General features: G+C 43.9%; 1 non-coding gene across 1 annotated transcript; it reads right to left on the bottom strand.

Annotated features, from left to right (window-relative positions):
• Positions 1 to 6,711: 6,711 nt before the first annotated feature.
• On the bottom strand, positions 6,712 to 6,848 carry LOC114816502. Its single transcript, XR_003764286.1, has one exon. It is a non-coding gene; the product is annotated as a small nucleolar RNA SNORA7 (small nucleolar RNA).
• Positions 6,849 to 7,387: the final 539 nt, after the last annotated feature.

Below are 7,387 nucleotides of genomic sequence, written 5' to 3'. Positions count from 1 at the left end.
TGACTTTGGGCAAGCCACATAATTTCTCTGTGCCCCAGTTCCCTCATCTGCAAAATGGGGATTCAATGCCTGTTCTCCCTCCTTCACAGACAGTGGGCCCCATGTGGAATCTGATCATTTTGTTTCTAACCCCGTGTTTAATACAGCATTTGGCACATAGTAAGTGCTTAACAAATATCACAATTATTATTATTAGAGATCTCTCCCCAGTAATATTGGGCAGAACTCTGCTTTCCCCTGTGGTGAGCCCATAATAAGCTGCTTTTTAAATGACTGACTGTGATTCCGTGAGCAACAACAAAGAAGAGACTTTGTGAAACCACTGATGGACTCTACCTGAGACTGGTGATTACAGGCCTGTGGGGGTGGAGCATGGAGGAGGCGTGGCTTTCTCTCCCTGTTCTACCCAGTAACGGGCCTGGACCAATCAATGACTGCTACGTGGAGCCACCGCTGCCATGCCTAATACAGTTAAAAGGTGCTCGGTTTGAATTGGGAGAGGGGGCATGTGGAGGCAACAGAAGCATGGTGAGATGCACTGGAGCCATAGAAGGTGGTAGCACTTGGCAGTAGAAAGAAGAAGCATTGGCTGAATGGGCTCTTTTGACCACAGACTGGCCCTTGGTGGAGTTGAGTGAGTGTGTGTAATAATACTAATAATGTTGGTATTTAAGTGTTTAATAATAATAATAATAATGTTGGTATTTGTTAAGCGCTTACTATGTGCAGAGCACTGTTCTAAGCGCTGGGGTAGACACAGGGGAATCAGGTTGTCCCACGTGGGGCTCACAGTCTTCATCCCCATTTTACAGATGAGGGAACTGAGGCACAGAGAAGTTAAGTGACTTGCCCACAGTCACACAGCTGACAAGTGGCAGATCTGGGATTCGAACTCATGAGCCCTGACTCCAAAGCCCATGCTCTTTCCACTGCACCACGCTGCTTCTCGTTTACTATGTTTACTATGTGTAGAGCAGCAGAGCACTGTTCTAAGTGCTGGGGGTAGATACAGGGTAATCAGGTTGTCCTGTGTGAGGCTCACAGTCTTAATCCCCATTTTACAGATGAGGTAACTGAGCCCCAGGGAAGTTAAGTGACTTGCCCATGGTCACACAGCTAAGTGGCAAAGCTGAGATTTGAACCCATGACCTCTGACTCCCAAGGCCAGGCTCTTTCCACTGAGCCATGCTGTTTCTACCTTGTATGCTGGTAAAAGTAAGTAAAAAACTTTTCTCAGTAACCTTGGTGATCAAGATATGTGGTTTGAACTCTACTATATCTCACTGAGGCTTACCCGATCCAGGAAGTAATGGGGGTGGCTCGGTGACATCCCCATTTGTAAAGCCTTTCCAAATAAAGGGCTGGAATCACATCTCCTCCAGGAGGTTTCCCTGATTAATCTCATGTGCCTAGCCTGTAGCTTCAAAAGCACCACATTTGCACATCTGCCCCACCTAAGCACCTGGAACACACTCCTTTCACCTTCCTCTGATGCATTTATATTCATATTTTTATAACTTCCTCTTTGTAATTGATTTTAGTGATTGTCTCTCCCGCTGGATTATAAACCCCTTGAGGCCATAGCTACAAATTCTGTTGCATTATCTCAGGATCGTTGTAAATTGCTCTGCATACAGTAGGGAGCTGATAAATACTATTGATTTAATTGACACTAAGCAGAAAATAAAAGATTCTATGAGGATCTGGATGCTTTAGAAATGCTAACATCTCTTTAGACTAGTTACTTAGGAAAATAAATAAGAATTCTGATAGACCTATAATATCAGGGGAAATCTTGGATCACAAATACTGTGAGCCCCATGTGGAATAGGAACTGTCTTTTCTGATTGTTGTTTCTACCTCAATGCTTAGTCAGTGCTTGGCACACAGTAGTGAATGCTAAAATTATTATTAGTATTATTTTGTGCTTGGACATTTCTAAAGGACTTATCACAGTATAAGCTCCATGCTCAGGTTTAAAGACCTGAGCAGAATAAAACCTAAACAGGCAACATATAGGCTAGACAGGCAACCTATTAGATTGTAACCTCTTCTAGGGCAGGAATCAGCCACTCTACTTGTATGTTCTCCAATACTTAATGCAGTACTCTGCAAACGTATGTGTTCAGTAAGTGCTGAAGATGGTAATGTAGTTGAGATTTTTATGTTTACGGTTTGCAGAATAAATTGGCTTGTTGCATTTCTGTTTTTCACCCTTGGGGTTTGACATTTATCTAAGGTTCCAGCTAATTGTTTCACCTTCATCTATAGGTCACACAAACCATTATAACTCCTCCCAAGTGACAGAACACTTTTCTGGAGTGTATCCTTCCATGTAATGTAGATTCTTCAACAGACCAACTTTGGCCCAATTTTAATCAAAAGAATGCAGAGGAAAACAAGTCATTTGAATAGAAATTACAAGAACCTCTCTCTCCCTTTTTGTTTCCTACTTGGAACTTGGGTAAAATATGTTATGAGCAGATTTGTTTTTCCCCCATCACGTTCTTTCCCCAGATCCTCACAATGCCTAACGACTGTTATTGTTAAAGTGCTTATGATGCCACTTTCTTTAATTATGTTTGTGGTCCCATCCGAATTGGGTATTCCCAATGTAATTATAGTTGAAATTGTTACACACCAGTGATGCCCACTAATGTAGCGACAGCTGTTGCAGCAGGGATGCTAAGGACAGTGGGGAAGTTGAAGTGTTTGGCTGGAAGTTAAGGGACTTCTAAGACCTTGTTGCATTTCCTCTCTAAATAGACTCACAAGAGTTTGGACTGCCTGTAAAAGCCAGCTGGCAAGGTTGATTCCAGCAGCTAGATGTGAAGGGCCCTTAAACAGGTTAAGCTTTATTTCTCAGGTTAGTTCTAGAGGTCTGTGTTAACCTGCCATGGAGGAAGCAGTAGAACAACCTCCAGTAGCAGTTTTTTACCCATTGGTTGCAGAACAAATAAATTTTGCTTAGATTTCCCCTGCACTTATCTCTTTCTGTGTCTTTTGTGTTCACCCCCAGAATCGCTGGTATAAATCAGTCAATGGTATATATTGAGAGCTTACTATTTGCAGAGCATTCATTCAATCATATTTATGGAGTGCTTGGGGAAAGTACAGTACAACAATAAACAGTGACTTTCCCTGCCAACAGTGAGCTTTCAGACTGGGGGTGGGAGAGAGACATCAATATGAATAAATAAAATTACATATGTACACTAGCACTGTGGGGCTGGGAGGGAAGAGCAAAGGAGCAACTCAGGGCAATGCAGAGGGAATGGGAGGTGAGGAAAAGTGGGACAGTCTGGGAAAGCCTCTTGGAGATGTGCCTTCAGTAAGGCTTTGAAGTTGGGGAGAGTAAGTGTCAGGTTTGAAGAGGGAGAGCATTCCACAGCAGAGGCAGGACGTGGGCTAGGGATCGGTGGTGAGACAGGTGAGATTGAGGCACAGTGAGTAGGTTAGCACTAGAGTGAGAGATATGGGCTAGGTTGTAGAAGGAGAGAATCGAGGTGTTAGGAGGGGGCAAAGTGATGGAGTGCTTTAAAGCCAATGGTGAGGAGATTTTATTTGCTATGGAGGTGGATGGACAACCACTGAAGGTTGTTTTTTTTTTAAGAGGGACGTGACATGTTCTGAACATTTTTGTAGAAAAATGACCTCAGCAGAGTGAAGTATGGACTGGAGCTTGGGAGAGTACATTATAACAGAATGAGCAGACATGTTCCCTGCCCAGAATGAGCTTATAGTCTAGAGGATCTCTCCTTGAAGTTCTTCTGTTATACTATTCCCAATTTTCACTCATTCTTACCTTCTATTAACATTTCATTATCTTCATGTGGTAAGTGCTCAGTAAATAGCACTTATTGATTTTACTAACAACTCCTTCCCTTCTGTGCCTTCCCCCTGCCCCCCCCCACCCAAAAAAATTACCATTTTGGGTGTTTTCTCATACTAATAAGCTTAGAGGTTCCTGGCTTCTGTAGTTCTGTGTATAAGCAAAAATGAAATGAGGGCAGAAGAAAGAAGAAACAGAATAAAAATAATTCTTCCCTTTTTCTCCTCCTTTCCTTTGGGTTCTCATTGCCTAAACCTGCTTGCTTTGTTTTCCTGTCCCATAATCTATCAAGGATCTGACAGTTGCTCCCAGCAATGGAAAGAAGAGATACTGAATAAAAGATTTCACAGTCAAGCTGTCTTTTAGAATGTGGTGATACCTTTGAAATATTGTGGTGTTTCCTCTAGGTCACAAGTACTGAAGAAGGGTCTGTGCATGAATCTGAGTAGTTCTTCCCTGCAGATCTTGGTAGACCTCTTTTGAAACTGTTTCACCCTTTGTTTTCTCAATCATTGTGCATACAATATTCAGTGATACTAGACCTATCGTAAACTCCACTCAAATTGTTCTGGATAGTTTTCTAAGCCCATATATAGAAAAGCAGTGTGGCTAAGAGGATGGGCCTTGGTGTCAGAAGACCCAGGTTCTAATTTTGGCTCCTTCACTTATCTGCTGTGTGACCTTGGGTAAGTCACTTAACTTTTCTGTGCCTCAATTCCTTCAGCAGCGAAATGGGGATTCAATACCTATTTTCCCTCCTACTTAGAGCATAGTCTCGTGTAGGGCCTGATGACCTTGTATTTATCATAGTGCCTAGTACAGTGCTTGGCACATAGTAAACATTAACAAATACAACGATTAATATTATTATTGCATACATTGTCAACATAAGGAAGAGCACAGCATTTGAAGGTATTTCCTTACATCTACTGTGCTCTCCCTGCCCCAGCTATGCAGCACCCTGTGTAAGCAGAGAAAGCCACATGGACTACTGGATAGGGCATGGGCCTGGGTTCCAGTCCTGGTTCCGCTACTTGTTTGCTGTGTGACACTTCTCTGCCCTAAATGGGTCAGGGAGCGTGTCCAACCTGATTAGCTTGAATCTACCTCAGTACTTAGAACTGTGCTTGACACACAGTAAGCATTTAACAAACCCATCACTGTGACAATCATAGGGGATGCGGCTCCAGGTTGCAGTCTGGAGGGATGGAATCTCTGATGTATGATCTCCTCTTCTCAGGTTGTGTGTGGATTGTGGTGGTGCAGAATGGATTTGGGGGTGGGTTCTAGGCCAGCATCAGATTGTACCATATGAGCGCATTGTGGGCAGGGAATGTGTCTTCCAACTCTTATAGTCTACCCTCCCAAGAGCTTAGTAAAATGCTTTGCATATAGTAAGCACTCAGTAAATATTACACTGTCTGGCAGATGACAATCATAGGGGATGTGGCCCCATGCTGGATCCTAATTCAGTCCTTTCTCCCAGGAATTAGTAGATTTGTTAGGATGTCCAGACATATTCGTATTCCCACCAGATTCTTTTTATGCAAATCTCACCCCCATCACATACCCATGCCAACCACTGCACTAAGTAAGCACTGGGTCAAATGGAAGGTAATCAGGCTGAAAACAGTCCCTGCCCCACATAGTTTTCACATATAAAAGGAAGAGACAACTTAGCTTCTCCCAGTTTTAACAATGAGGAAACCGAGGTGCAGAGAAGGTAAATGATCTGTCCAAAACTGCACAGAGAGAAGTGGCAGAGCGGGGATTAGAACCCAGCTGACCTGACTCCCAGGCCTGGGCTCTTTCTACTAGGCCATGTTGCGTCTATCCTAAAACTTGGTACCGTGCTTGGCATAAACTAAGCACTTAACAAGTACCACTACCATCATTATCATGTTGTTATGACAGGTTCCTCCTGGCCCTTTTAATAATAATAATAATAATCATTTTGGTATTTTTTAAGCACTTACTATGTGCCAGGCACTGTACTAAGTGCTGGGGAAGATACAAGGTTGGATATAGTCCCCGTCCCACTTGGGGCTCCCAGTCTCAATCTCCTTCTTACAGATGAGGTAACTGAGGCACAGTGAAGTGACTTGCCCAAGATCACACAGCAGACAAGCGGCAGAGCTGGGATTAGAGCCCAGGTTCTTCTGATTCCCAGACCCATGCTCTATCCACTAGACCACACTGCAATCCTACTGTACATTGGCAGCTGTTTTGGGGCCTTTTGCTAATGCAAAATTAATATCAGTCCCCATGTACAGGCCTAAATCTGGCTACTGATGGATGTGGGGTAGGATTGGACTGAACTAGGTTGGTTCCACAGGCTTTTTCCAAGAGCTGAGGCTAGCACAGTTGATAGCAAGTCAGTCATCCAGAAGAACCCGCAGGTCTGTGCAAGCCTTCCATGGCTGCCTAGGGAATGTGTGATGATAGGAAAACTCAGAGCAGTAGCACAAGAGAGGCCAGTGAACAAATTCAAAATAACACCCAGAAACCTCACGTAGGGTTACTCCCCTGTAGCTCAGGAACAGAACACATCATCATCAGTTTAACAGAGCACCTTCGGTGACTGCAGCTTTATCTCGGGACTTAGAGTACAATAGAAGTAAAAGACAGAGAGAGTCTTGAGGAGCTTACAATCTAATGACTTGTCTTGCCTTATGCTGTCGAGTCGTCTCCAACCTGTAGTGACACCACGGATACATTTGTCCCAGAACACCCCCCACCTCCATCTGCAATCATTCTGGTAGTGAATCCATGATAAAAATATGGAAGTGGTTTACCCTTGCCTCCTCCTGCATAGTGAACGTGACTCTTTCCACTTGACTCTCTCTCGTGCCGTTGCTGCCTGGCACAGGTGAGTTTCGACTTGTAGCAGATTGCCTTCCACTTGCTAGGCACTGGCCAAGCTAGGAATGGAATGTATATGCCTTTGCTTGACTCTTCCTCCATAGTCGAGACTGGTAGAGTACTGGAAACTCTCCAGGTGCCATCCTGAGAGGGGAATCTAATGATAGGGAAGGTCATATGCAGATAGAATTCATACACTGGGAACTAGCCGGAAAACACAGCTAATAACAACAAAGCAAAAACAGAATGGGGAGAAAAAACTATGCGAACATAGGCACTAAGGGTGGCAGATGGGATGGCCTGATCAGGAAAGTGGATATTAATCCTCAAGGAGAAATGCGGAGACAGAAGAAAGTGGTGATACCCTACTCCTAGACATAATAATAATGTTGGCATTTGTTAAGCACTTACTATGTGCAGCGCACTGTTCTAAGCGCTGGGATAGATACAGGATAATCAGGTTGTCCCACTTGAGGCTCACAGTTAATCCCCATTTTACAGATGAGGTAGCTAAGGCACAGAGAAATTAAGTGACTTGCCCACAGTCACACAGTTAAATGGCAGAGCGGGCATTCGAAGCCATGACCTCTGAGACTCCCAAGCCCGGTCTCTTTCCACTGAGCCATGCTCTCACTACAGATTTGCTACAGAGTAGCCTTACTATTCCTAGTCTAGGCTGGAATGCCCTCCCTC

The sequence above is a fragment of the Ornithorhynchus anatinus genome, chromosome 1, assembly GCF_004115215.2.
Source record: "Ornithorhynchus anatinus isolate Pmale09 chromosome 1, mOrnAna1.pri.v4, whole genome shotgun sequence".
Classification (NCBI taxonomy): domain Eukaryota; kingdom Metazoa; phylum Chordata; class Mammalia; order Monotremata; family Ornithorhynchidae; genus Ornithorhynchus; species Ornithorhynchus anatinus.
The sequence above is the reverse complement of the archived record's forward strand: the minus strand, read 5'-3'. Positions and strand labels throughout refer to the sequence as shown.